Below are 13,775 nucleotides of genomic sequence, written 5' to 3'. Positions count from 1 at the left end.
ATCCCTTAATGCCTCAGAACATGTCCTACCAACCGATCCCCTCTTCTAGACAAGTTGTGCCACAAATTCCTCTTCTCCTCAGTTCTATACAGTACCTCCTCATTAGTTACGTGATCTACCCGTCTAATCCTTAGCATTCTTCTGTAGCACCACATTTCGAAAGCTTCTATTCTCTTCTTGTCTACACTGTTTATCGTCCATGTTTCACTTCCATTCATGGCTACACTCCATACAAACACTTTCAGAAAAGACGTCATGACAGTTAAATCTATACTCGATGTTAACAAATTTTTGTTCTTCAGAGACGCATTCCTTGCCATAGCCAGGCTACATTTTATATCCTCTCTACTCCATCATCAAGTATTTTGCTACCCAAATAGCAGAACTCATTTACTACTTTAAGTGCTTCATTTCCTAATCTAATTCGATCAACATCGCCTGATTTAATTCGACCACATTCCATTATCCTCGTTTTGCTTTTGTTGATGTTCATCTTATATACTCCTTTTTCAGACACTGTTCATTCCGTTCAACTGTTTTTCCCGGTCCTTTGCCGTCTCTAATAGAATGATAATGTCATCGGCAAACCTCAAAAGTTTTTATTTTTTCTCCATAGATATTAATTGCTACTCTAAGTTTTTCTTTTGTTTCCTCTACTGCTTGCTCAATATATAGATTGAATAACATCGGGGGTAGGCTACAACCCTGTCTCCCTCCCTTCTCAATCACTTTAATGCCCCTCGATCCTTATGACTGCCATCTGGTCTCTGTACAAATTGTAAATAGCCTTTCGCTCCCTGTATTTTATAGCTGCCACCTTCATAATTCGAAAGAGAGTATTCCAGTCAACATAGTCAAAAGCTTTTTCTAAGACTACAAATGCTAGAAACGTAGGTTTGCCTTTCCTTAACCTGTTTTCTAAGATAAGTCTTAGGGTCAGTATTGCCTCGCGTTTTCGAAACTGATCTTCCTCGAGGTCGGCTTCTACCAGTTTTTCCATTCGTTTGTAAAGAATTTGTGTTAGTATTTTGCAACCACGGCTTATTAAACTAGTAGTTCGGTAATTTTCACACCTGTCAAGTCCTGCTTTCATTGGGATTGGAATTATTATATTCTCCTTGAAGCTGGAAGGTATTTTGTCTGTCTCATATATCTTGCTCACCAACCAGGAAGATAATGTAGTATTAATGTGCTGTGTAGTGGCTTGCGCAGCATATATGTAGACATAGATTAATACGAGGAAGATGATGTAAAATTAATCTGTGTATACATATATGCTGCTCAAGCCACTGCACAGCACATGACAGAGGGTCCATTGCACCATTTTTGTCGATTTTGTGTCCTGTTCCATTCGCTTGTTGAGGGAGGGAAAAATGATAGTTTGTACGCCTCTGTACGTACCGTAACCTCTTTTTGTCTTATTCTCATGACAGCTATGCAATAATTACGATTGTGGAAGCACAATGGTGGCACAGTCTTCTTGGAGTACAGGTGCTCTGAATATAATCATCATGGTGTCGTAAGAACAACGTCGTCCTCCTACCCAACGATTTCCATTTCAGCTACCCGAGCATTTTCGTTGTAGTTTCGTTTGAGGTACCGATGAAGAGGACTGAAAATATGGATGTTGTAATTACTAATGATGAAGAAGTCGAAGAAGAAGTTCGGTTACACTTCAATGCTCCGTCGACTTCAAGTCCATTACAGACGAAACATAGCCGCGATACGAATAATGATGAGGAGGTAAACCGACCGTCGTCTTACTTTAGGAACCACCATGGTGTTAGAATTTGTTAGTTAAGGGAAGCCATAGACAGTTGGAATCTGAATGACGAAGAGGGTGTAAGATGGCTATTTTTTTATGATGTTACTGGATGTGATAATATTTGTAAAAGAAAATTATATTTTTAAAGAATTGTAGCCAGAGAAATAGTTGTTAGGCAACAGTATCTGTGTCTGCGATGGCAGCAATGTGGAGTAGTAGAATCTTTGACTGTCTGTAGTGGACAGCTGTGGTGTGCAGCAGGAGGGGGTTCGATGAGTGCACAGTGTAATGCATGGACGTACTTTTGAAACTACGTGAGCTGCAGATTTATTAGAGGTGGAATGATGACTCAGAACAACGGTTGGGTAGCATAAGGACATAAGAAAGGTTTTGAAATCAAGAATACGGTATTATTTGATGAGGTAAAAAGTTTATAGACTTGTATTTTTGGTCTACTTCACCCTCATCACGGTCAAGTTTTTGATATTATTCTATTGACTGATCTTGTGAGTTAATTTACTGCACCATCGAAGTTACTAGATTATATGAATTTTTATATTAGTGTCTGTACATTTTTATATGTTCCTTTCTAACTGAAATATCATAACTTAAAGATTGAGGCATGTGTTTCAAATGGTTCAAATGGCTCTGAGCACTATGGGACTTAATATCTGAGGTCATCAGTCTCCTAGAACTTAGTACTACTCAAACTTAACTAACCTAAGGACATCACACACATCCATGCCCGAGGCAGGATTCGAACCTGCGACCGTAGCGGCCGCGCGGTTCCAGACTGAAGCGCCTATAACCACTCGGTCACACCGGTCGGCTCATGTGATTCATTGGGATTCTGTGTCAAGATTATGAATCCAATTTCCCTGGACCAACTGTAGTTAGTTTTTAGCAGCATATTTTTAGCTGTTTCGGAGTCCTGCTGTGTTGCTGTTTCTACCAGTACTTCATTTTGCAGGTGAGATTCGTAATACGTGACTGTTTCGTTTCCTTTGCACGAGGTAGGTTCAGTCAGTTTTATTTATTTTACCAGGGCCGTATGTCAGTGCAGAAATTTTCGTGTATGTCAGGCTACATTCTTATACAGCTCGACACTACAGTTTTTTTATATACAATTACGTTTTTTTTTCGAACAGTTCGTACTGACTAAGCCTACTGCGAGTGAAATTAGTGTTTTGCTTATTTATTTGCTTGTGAATGAGATTGGTTTTCACACACACGGGATTATTTTCAGTTTCATGTAAGTGATGTGGCTTTGAGCTCAGTTCCATATATAAGTTGTCAGTTCACATTCCCACGTTTTTATTTACGATAACACACATACAAGTGAAGGCTACTCATTTACAAGGATTCTGCAAGTGGCTACTGTGGTGACACCACACTTGCGAGGTGGTAGCCTTTAAATCGGCCGCGGTCCGCTAGTATACGTCGGACCCGCGTGTCGCCACTATCAGTGATTGCAGACCGAGCGCCGCCACACGGCAGGTCTAGAGAGACTTCCTAGCACTCGCCCAGTTGTACAGCCGACTTTGCTAGCGATGGTTCACTGTCTACATACGCTCTCATTTGCAGAGACGACAGTTTAGCATAGCCTTCAGCTACGTCATTTGCTACGACCTAGCAAGGCGCCATATTCATTTACTATACGTACTATCTTCCAGAATGTATTCTGAACAGATAATATTGTCAGTCATGTACCGTCAAGAGCGACGTTCATCATTAATGGATTAAAGTTAAGTATTAAACTAATTATGTCCGTTTTCTGAATTCTCATTCCTTGTCATGTTCCAGACCTCATGTCAGTATAGTTCTTCCCTCCTCACGCCAGCCTGTGTGAGCTAATCGCGTGCATTTCGGCGTTCACTCGTAACACGGGGTTGCCTCTTCTGCTAACACAAAAGCTACTTCCCGATAAGAGTGCAGTACTTTGCTCGCGTGGTTGGTAGTGCTCTGGATACCTAAGAGGTGACGCTGGCCTCGACATATTTGAAGCTCAGTAGCGTCGTCGCATGGTGCTTCCAGCTTTGGATTTGCGTCTTCAATTTGTTCCTCCAAGAATCTTCTCCAATACCCCGATGTCCTTTTTTGTACCCTCTCGAAACGTCAGTTCCATTTAGATGAGCCAGGCACGTGCTTCGAGGAAAGTGAGTCACAGGCGGTTAGTGCAGAAGAAAGGTATCCACACAGGGAAATTGGCGTGAAGGCCGCGAGAGAGGCACGACTGTCCCGCGAAGGCAGGCGGCCTCTCGGGAACGGCAGTGGTGGCTCGCGATGACTGGCGAAGGCTTTGTGGCCGCATTGTGTAAGCAGGGCCGGCTATGGCAAAGGTCCGTGCGTGGCGCCCGCCGTCGTGTTTTTCTACACTACCGGCCGCGGACGCCGGCTTCTGAGCGGATAGTCGACCTCGGTAACCGAGCGTGAAGTTCAGACAACGGGGCCGTGAAATTGACCTAAATCGTGGGCCAGAAGGGGTAAAAATACAAAACAATTTACTCCGGCCGATTACATTCGAGTGTCTGTAACGGTGCTGATCGGGGGGACTATGGTGCTGTGCGCTAACAATCGGGTAAACTACAAGCAGTCATCTACTCGGAGATTGGTCTGAGTGCCACAGTGTCTCGGTATTGGCTCTGGTATGCATTTGCCCTCCTCCTGCCACTAAAGTGGCACACCTACTCAGTTACCGACCAAACCTACAGTTAAACGTATTAGACGTACACATCGCATTACTAAGAACGAAAGTACATAAATAAAATAGATAAAAATTATGAATAGGATTGGTTACAGCGCCCCGGCCGCTGTGGGTGAGCAGTTCCAAGCGCTTCAGTCTGGAACCGCGCGACCTATACGGTCGCAGGTTCGAATCCTGCCTCGGGCATGGATGTGTGTGATGCCCTTAGGTTAGTTAGGTTTAACTAGTTCTAAGTTCTAGGCGACTGATGACCTCAGAAGATAAGTCGCATAGCCATCCATAGTAGCATAGTAGTCCCAAGTTCTAGGGGACTGGGGACTGATGACCTCAGATGTTAAGTCCCATAGTGCTCAGAGCCATTTGAAACTTTTTTTTTTTTTTTTTTTTTTTTTTTTTTTTTTTTTTTTTTTTTTTTTTGGAAGCGTTGTAACAAATACGAGCGTGTATGAAAAGGCGAGCGCAGTATCCCGATTTTGAGGAGAGGGGAGCGGAGGTCTTGCTGCTCTGTTCCTATCAGAGCTAGGAACATGGGGTTAAAATTTTTTGGTTTAGTCTAGACCAGCGGCGACTTTTATAGCCATTCGAATATCTGTTTTACCGTAGATGTGTTACGGTGTATTGGTTCAAAATGGTTCCAATGGCTCTAATCACTATCTGAGGTCATCAGTCCCCTAGACTTGGAACTACTTAAACCTAACTAACCTAAGGACATCACACACATCCATGCCCGAGGCAGGATTCGAACCTGCGAGCGTAGCAGCAGCGCGGTTCCGGACGGAAGCGCCCAGAACCGCTCTGTCACAGCGGCCGTCCTACAGTGTATTAAGCAAGGTTTGAACGACGAACCAGAGCTGGCGCCCAGGCAAAGTTTGGGAACCAATTAATTCCTTTTTCATAATGTTTTAATTGGGTTGAAATTAATGCTCAGCTAACTGCATAGTTTTGATTGTGAACCTTTAGGATTTCACGTGCAACAACAGACAACTTTAAATGACTCCGGACTAGAGCTACACTAATGGTTCAAATTTGGTGTAAGTGTTAACCATTTGAAATACTCTTGCTTCTCTTGGATTTTACGTGCAAAAAGCACGTTTTTCTGGGAGGTTGCTGAAGCACGTTACTTCTGTACTTTAAACTTGTATAAATCGGTTCAAACTTCGCACGAAGGTAGATAAATGGATAAAGTCAAAACGCACCTTTTTTTTCTGCAGTCTTTATCTATTTTTGAAACGCGATGGTTTAAAATTGGTTTTTACGTGAAACTTCCTGGCAGATTAAAACTGTGCCCTACCGAGAATCAAACTCGGGACCTTTGCCTTTCGCGACGAGTGCTTTACGAACCGAGCTACCCAAGCACGACTCACGACCCGTCCCCACAGCCCTAATTTCTCCAGTACCTCGTCCCCAACCTTCCAGACTTCTCGGTCCGAGACGCAGTTTTAATCTGCCAGGAAGTTTCATATCAGCGCACATTCTACTGCAGAGTGAAAATTTCATTCTGGTTTTTACGTGACTTGAACATGCGAAAATGGTCCAAAGTGAATGAAATATATAAAAAATGCATTCTTGCGATAAAATTGAAAACTTGTCTCCATCCAGATTTTACGTGCAATTTTTGTGATTTTATTACGGTATATTGATAATGTTTACTTATGGACCGTCTGACAGCAACTGAATAAAACACAATTTTAGTGGCATACGCGTTTCGCCTTTATTTTCTGCAAGGCATCATCAGTGGCAGGTTGCGTGGACAATTTCTTACATACTACGCTCCTTTTGCATTTTAGGTGTTCTGCTTCTTCTTTTGAACGCCAATTTGCGGTTTTTTTCCCACATTCCACAGCACTGTGAACTGAACGTTTGTTTTAATGCAATGTTTTGGTTTCTGTTACTGTTACTGTTTTTGTGATTTTCTCTATGTTTCAGACATACACTAATCCTTTCACATTTTGTAATACATGTAATTGGTAGTCGTCCTGTCGATTTGTGACAGCTTTACCCGTTGCTACGACATAAGCATCATGGTTGGAGCAGGGCGCTGTGGTCGAGCGGTTCTAGGTGCTTCAGTCCGGATCCGCTCGGCTGCTACGGTCGCAGGTTCGAATCTTGCCTCGGGCATGGATGTGTGTGATGTCCTTAGGCTAGTTAGGGGACTGATGGCCTCAGATGTTAAGTCCCACAGTGCTTAGAGCCATTTGAACCAACATGGTTGGGAAGAGAATAAAAAAATCTGTAATGGGACAGTCGTCGCTTACCAGAGTATGGCGGTCTAACGCAGGGGCCTCCAAACAGTTTGGCCTAAGGGCCACAGAGGCTCTTCCATTAAGTCCCAAGTACCAATACCTAGCTACAGTCTGCCTAAATTTTCTTGATGTCTGATACCCCAATACTGCTCGGAACTCCTCAGTACAGTTCAGAAGTTTTCGCGACGCTTACCACTGCTGCCAGTCTTTACGAGCTGCCTCTGAGTGGTACTGCAGTAGTCATTACGCAGTGGAGTGCTTATTGTTTTACCTTGACTGTGTCCGTAATTTCATTCCATATGGACGGCTACAAATAAATACCTCTTCGTGAAGGTCGTTGTAACGCGCTTTCACGTTGTTTCCTCGGTGCACCATTAACGTTATAGCAAGTGGTCAGAACATGGCGCGAGTTGCATTCGGTATGAGAAGTGCGGGATATCTTCCCACCGCAACATTCCTCGCCACGCGGCGGCAATAGTAGTTGCCTCTTCGTTCCCTGCGGTCACCGTTGGCATGGGTCAAGAAAAATTGAACGGACTGTATAGTTCAGCAAACCAGCATACTGTAGGGTTGAATTAAGCGAAAATTTTTCGTTTCAGGACTACACGGTGACTGAGATGGCCATGGCACAGGGAGTGTGGTTGGACTCCACTCCACAATTTCTGTTGGCACCCATTTCACTGCTCCGTGATAGCCAATGTGCGTGCCATGTTTTACGTATTATTAACACTTCCGACAATGCTAAATGTATGGTAGAGACGTCTTCGAAGAGTAGAGAAGTTAAGTGCAGTACTACGGCGCCATCTTGTGGGTATCGGCAACATGAGTGATATGAAATGCAAAATATAGTGGGACTAGTGTGTTTTGTGATTACAGTTTCTCAGTCAAAATGCAATGTGTTTAGCTGCAAATATTTAATTTAATTAAAATTGCCTTAAAATAACTGCAGTGCAATTCTGTACTCAGATCTCTTGCTCTTAATGTTATCAATTGGTTTGATCAATGATCATTTTGATTTACAGTTACTTTCCCTTTTTGTGAATTTGTGTAAATATGGAAAAGAAACGGAAGATAGATATCGAGTGCAGAAATTTTAAAGAGCATTGGAAACATTGACATGTAGTGATTGAGTCCAGTAATAAGGCAATGTGTATAATCTGCAATGAAACAACATCAGTTCTTAAAGAATACAACATAAAATGTCATTATTTTACTAAACATTCTCAGAGTTATTTCAGATTTACCGGAAGCCAAGTATTAGAAATACATTCGTCTTTGAAACACCGTTTGAAATCTTGGAAAATGTTGTTTAAGGATGTAAACGCTGAACAAGAAGCAGCAATCGTGCTGCTTCCCGCGTCGCTCACTCAATAGCAAAACGTGGAAAACCATTTACTGATGGTGAGATAATAAAAGAATGCATGATTGCAGCAGTTGAAGAAATGTGTCCAGAAGAAACTAATTTACTTTAAAACATCAGTCTGTCAGCAAATACTGTGGCTCGAAGAGTAAATGGTATTGCGGAAAATAATATAACTCATTTTCCTGAGAAAACTCGACACTTAGAGTGGTTCTCTTTGGCTCTGGATGAGTCAACATACGTTTCAGATACTACACAGGTTTTAACTTTTATTCGAGGGATAATTAAGAGTATGAAATGTACGAAAAGCGTCTTAACATTCGTAGGATTCACGGCACAGCCACGGGAGAAGCTTTTAAGGGGACAGAAAATGCTGTTCCGAAAAACAAACATCACTGGGAAAACTTAAGATCTATCACAACTGATGAGTGCACAAACATGTGTGAAAAAAATAAAAGTGTCGTCGCTCTCGTGCCAAAGGCTGTGGATCAAAACCATTGATCATACATTGCATCATTCATCAACAGTCTTCGTGCGGGAAAATCCTTGGACATGTCAGAAGTTTTAAAGCCAGTCATGTCAGCTGTTAATTAAATCAGATCACATGCTCTCAATCAGTCATCGTCAGTTGCACAAGTTTATGGGTGCAATTAGAAAAAAAAATGACTTGCCGTACTATACAGCACTACAGTGTCTTAACTGTGGAAAAGCTTAAAGGCGTTTTTTTTTTTTTAGCTCCGAAAAACATTCGAAATTTCCTTCAATAAAAGGAATCGTCCTCTGGCTGAGTTACAAAACAACAATGCATGGTTATGGAAGTTAACATTTTACACAGGTTTAACAAAAAATATGAACGACCTTAATTCAAAATGACAAGGAAGAAACCAGCTACTCCTTGATTTGTACACTCATATTAAATCCTTTCGACAAAAAGTTTTTTTTTTCAATCTCAACTGGAAAAAGGTCTCACAGTTGTAATACAATCTAAACATTCCGTTAGCAATTATAGGCTCCACTTCTAGTAGATATCGTAACTGAAACTTTATGTGCTTTAAAAAGAAATTTTGAGGCTCGTTTTTCAAATTTTAATGCAACCGCAAACGATATCAAGATTTTTCAGATCCGTTTTAGCACCGATATATAAATCTTGCCCCAAAACTTAAAATTGAAAGGGTTTATTTCCAATATACCGATTTTTATATAAATACACTCCTGGAAATGGAAAAAAGAACACATTGACACCGGTGTGTCAGACCCACCATACTTGCTCCGGACACTGCGAGAGGGCTGTACAAGCAATGATCACACGCACGGCACAGCGGACACACCAGGAACCGCGGTGTTGGCCGTCGAATGGCGCTAGCTGCGCAGCATTTGTGCACCGCCGCCGTCAGTGTCAGCCAGTTTGCCGTGGCATACGGAGCTCCATCGCAGTCTTTAAAACTGGTAGCATGCCGCGACAGCGTGGACGTGAACCGTATGTGCAGTTGACGGAATTTGAGCGAGGGCGTATAGTGGTCATGCGGGAGGCCGGGTGGACGTACCGCCGAATTGCTCAACACGTGGGGCGTGAGGTCTCCACAGTACATCGATGTTGTCGCCAGTGGTCGGCGGAAGGTGCACGTGCCCGTCGACCTGGGACCGGACCGCAGCGACGCACGGATGCAAGCCAAGACCGTAGGATCTTACGCAGTGCCGTAGGGGACCGCACCGCCACTTCCCAGCAAATTAGGGACACTGTTGCTCCTGGGGTATCGGCGAGGACCATTCGCAACCGTCTCCACGAAGCTGGGCTACGGTTCCGCACACCGTTAGGCCGTCTTCCGCTCACGCCCCAACATCGTGCAGCCCGCCTCCAGTGGTGTCGCGACAGGCGTGAATGGAGGGACGAATGGAGACGTGTCGTCTTCAGCGATGAGAGTCGCTTCTGCCTTGTGCCTTGGTGCCAATGATGGTCGTATGCGTGTTTGGCGCCGTGCAGGTGAGCGCCACAATCAAGACTGCATACGACCGAGGCACACAGGGCCAACACCCGGCATCATGGTGTGGGGAGCGATATCCTACACTGGCCGTACACCACTGGTGATAGTCGAGGGGACACTGAATAGTGCACGATACATCCAAACCGTCATCGAACCCATCGTTCTACCATTCCTAGACCGGCAAGGGAACTTGCTGTTCCAACAGGACAATGCACGTCCGCATGTATCCCGTGCCACCCAACGTGCTCTAGAAGGTGTAAGTCAACTACCCTGGCCAGCAAGATCTCCGGATCTGTCCCCCATTGAGCATGTTTGGGACTGGATGAAGCGTCGTCTCACGCGGTCTGCACGTCCAGCACGAACGCTGGTCCAACTGAGGCGCCAGGTGGAAATGGCATGGCAAGCCGTTCCACAGGACTACATCCAGCATCTCTACGATCGTCTCCATGGGAGAACAGCAGCCTGCATTGCTGCAAAAGGTGGATATACAATGTACTAGTGCCGACATTGTGCATGCTCTGTTGCCTGTGTCAATGTGCCTGTGGTTCTGTCAGTGTGATAATGTGATGCATCTGACCCCAGGAATGTGTCAATAAAGTTTCCCCTTCCTGGGACAATGAATTCACGGTGTTCTTATTTCAATTTCCAGGAGTGTATTTAAATTCGTCATTGCTGGAATTTCCTAATTCTACATCTCACACGTTTCGATCAGTTGCGTACGTCACCTCGTGGCTTCCTTCCGCTTTCGGCATTATTAATCTCTATGAGGATACATTTTCCAAAACGAAACATACAAAAAAATTTACAGATCTCAACCACCTGATGAGTATATGAAGTCACTGTTGATAATTTCCACTAGCAAACTTCATCCACAATAATTGCAAACAGTTGTACGTGGGAAGTTACAGCTACATAAATCTCCTTAATCATAATTGCAATTTTTAATTTAATTATGTGTATTATGTATGTCTTTTCAGGCAATCCCATATAATTAATCACAGTTACAGCTTTAAGTTGCATTATATATGTCATTTAATGTGTATTTTAAGTGGTCATGAAATAAAAATAACTGATAGTAGTATGTATTTTACATGATTTATTTGCATCTTGTTTTGTATGATTTATTTCTATCGTAAATTTTATACTGTATACTTACTTCACTTAATGAGCATGATTCGTCTCTGAATCTTACATTTAATTAACACTCGTTAAGTTTAACAGTTTTTCATGGGAATCCATATAAAATAGCTCAATGCATTCCATTCCGAAAAATAGGCACTTAAACAAATTTATAATACAGTATTGTAATTTCTATATCTGGTACAATAGATCTTATTTTAGAAGTAAGATGTTTAAAGATATTTGTTTATGCCTGCGCTTAAAAATTTGTCTAGGAAGAGACATAGCACTATCGTTAATTAAATTCTCAGCGTGCATAGCTACTGCTTTATTGAATGAAGTATTTAATGAATTAGTGTTTGTTAACGACGACTGATAAGAGCAGGAATTCATTAACAGACACTGCAAGAGAAAGTGTGGGTTACCATTTGCCGGCGAAGTAAAGATCGTGCAACATCGCTGCAGCGAATTGCAGCATCGTGTGGTCAAAAACGCCGATCAAGGACAGAAGATGGTTTTTGGAATGGTTGTTAAAAACTGAGAAATAAAACACTAAGCAAACTTTTTACCCACAACAACCACCTCTGGCCGTAATAACGGCCTTGATACGCCTGGGCATTAAGTCAAACAGAGCTTGGATGGCGTGTACAGGTACAGCTGCCCATGAAGCTTCAACGTGATACCACAGTTCATCAAGAGTAGTGACTGGCGTATTGTGGCGAGCCAGTTGCTCTGCCACCATTGAGCAGATTTTTCAGTTGGTGAGAGATCTGGAGGATGTGCTGGCCAGGGCAGCAGTCGAACATTTTCTATATCCAGAAAGGCCCGTACAGGACGTGCAACATGCGGTTGTGCATTATCCTGCTGAAATGTAGAGTTTCGCAGGGATCGAATGAAGGGTAGAGCCACGGGTCGTAACACATCTGAAATGTAATGCGAACAAGAGGTGACCGAGACGTGTAACCAGTGGCACCCCATACCATCACGGCGGGTGATACGCCAGTATGGAGATGACGAATACACGCTTCCAATGAGCGTTCACCGCATTGTCGCCAAACACGGATGCGACCATCATGATGCTGTAAACAGAACCTGGATTCATCCGAAAAAATGACGTTTTGTCATTCGTGCACCCAGGGTCGTCGTTGAGTACACCATCGCAGGCGCTCCTGTCTGTGATACAGCGTCAAGGGTAACCGCAGCCATGGTCTCCGAGCTGATAGTCCATGCTGCTGCAAACGTCGTCGAACTGTTCGTGCAGATGGTTGTTGTCTTGCAAACGTTCCCATCTGTTGACTCAGGGATCGAGACGTGGCTGCACGATACGTTACAGCCATGCGGATAAGATGCCTGTCATCTCGACTGTTAGTGATACGAGGCCGTTGGGATCCAGCACGGCGTTCCGTATTACCCTCCTGAACCCACCCATTCCATATTCTGCTAGCAGTCACTGAATCCCAACCCACGGAAGCAGCAATGTCGCGGTACGATAAACCGCAATCGCGATAGACTACAGTCCGACCTTTATCACAGTCGGAAACGTGATGGTACGCATTTATCCTCCTTACACGAGGCATCACAACAACGTTTCACCAGGCAACACCGGTCAACTGCTGTTTGTGTATGAGAAATCGGTTGGAAACTTTCCTCATTTCAGCACGTTGTAGGTGTCGCTACCGGCGCCAGCCTTTTGTGAATGCTGTGGAAAGGTAATCATTTGAGTATCACAGCATCTTCTTCCTGTCGTTTAAATTTCGCGTCTGATCGATGGCGTGTGGAGTTGCTGCACTACGCCGGACAAGAGGCGGCCTGACACGATATTAGGAGGCATCCAACGACTATTGTCAGTACATATCCAGAACAATGCGCACATAGCGGGTTGGCGACCACTCCTCTGACAAATGTTCAGGCGCCTGTGATGCTCGGATCGGATTGTTGGGCGGATTGCGGTAAGTTTTGTGAAAGTTACCTGTCGTCGCTCTCTGAACTTCAGTCGTAATTCCGCGCACTGGCCTGTAAATAATGTTAGCGCTACGCCAGACGAGTCACCAGACGTTTAGAAGCTACATGTGTATGTTCTACTATTCTTTCTTTTATTTGTGCCTTTTTTTTCCTGCGTTATACGCAGGGTCGACATGGTTAATCGTATCTGGCAATGTTAGTTGAAGGGGTCGCCAGACGCCTTTCCTGCCGCCACCACGTACTCCCCGGGAAGGAATTAGTGTACCTGAACTGTCTGCGACTAGGGTAATGCATGGAATAGTGCGAAAGTGTTCATATGTCTGCGAGCCGTGTAACTGAGGCGGGACGTGGGGACCAGCCCGGTATTCACCTAGGGGTATGTGGAAAGCCGCCTAAAAACCACATCCAGGCTGGCCGGCACACCGGCCCTCGTCGTTAATCCGCCGGGCGGATTCGACCCGGGGCCAGCGCGCCTACCCGAGCCCAGGAAGCAGCGCGTTAGCGCGCTCGGCTATCCTGACGGGTCATGTTCTACTGTTCTTTCATTTTCCATTATTTGTGAAGCTGACCAGCGACAGTGGGAACCGACAACTCTCGCTGGTGTTCCCTCGTACTGGAGCCAAGACGGCGGAGTGGTCGG

The sequence above is a fragment of the Schistocerca piceifrons genome, chromosome 5, assembly GCF_021461385.2.
Source record: "Schistocerca piceifrons isolate TAMUIC-IGC-003096 chromosome 5, iqSchPice1.1, whole genome shotgun sequence".
Lineage (NCBI taxonomy): Eukaryota > Metazoa > Arthropoda > Insecta > Orthoptera > Acrididae > Schistocerca > Schistocerca piceifrons.
This window is presented reverse-complemented; position numbering follows the sequence as displayed.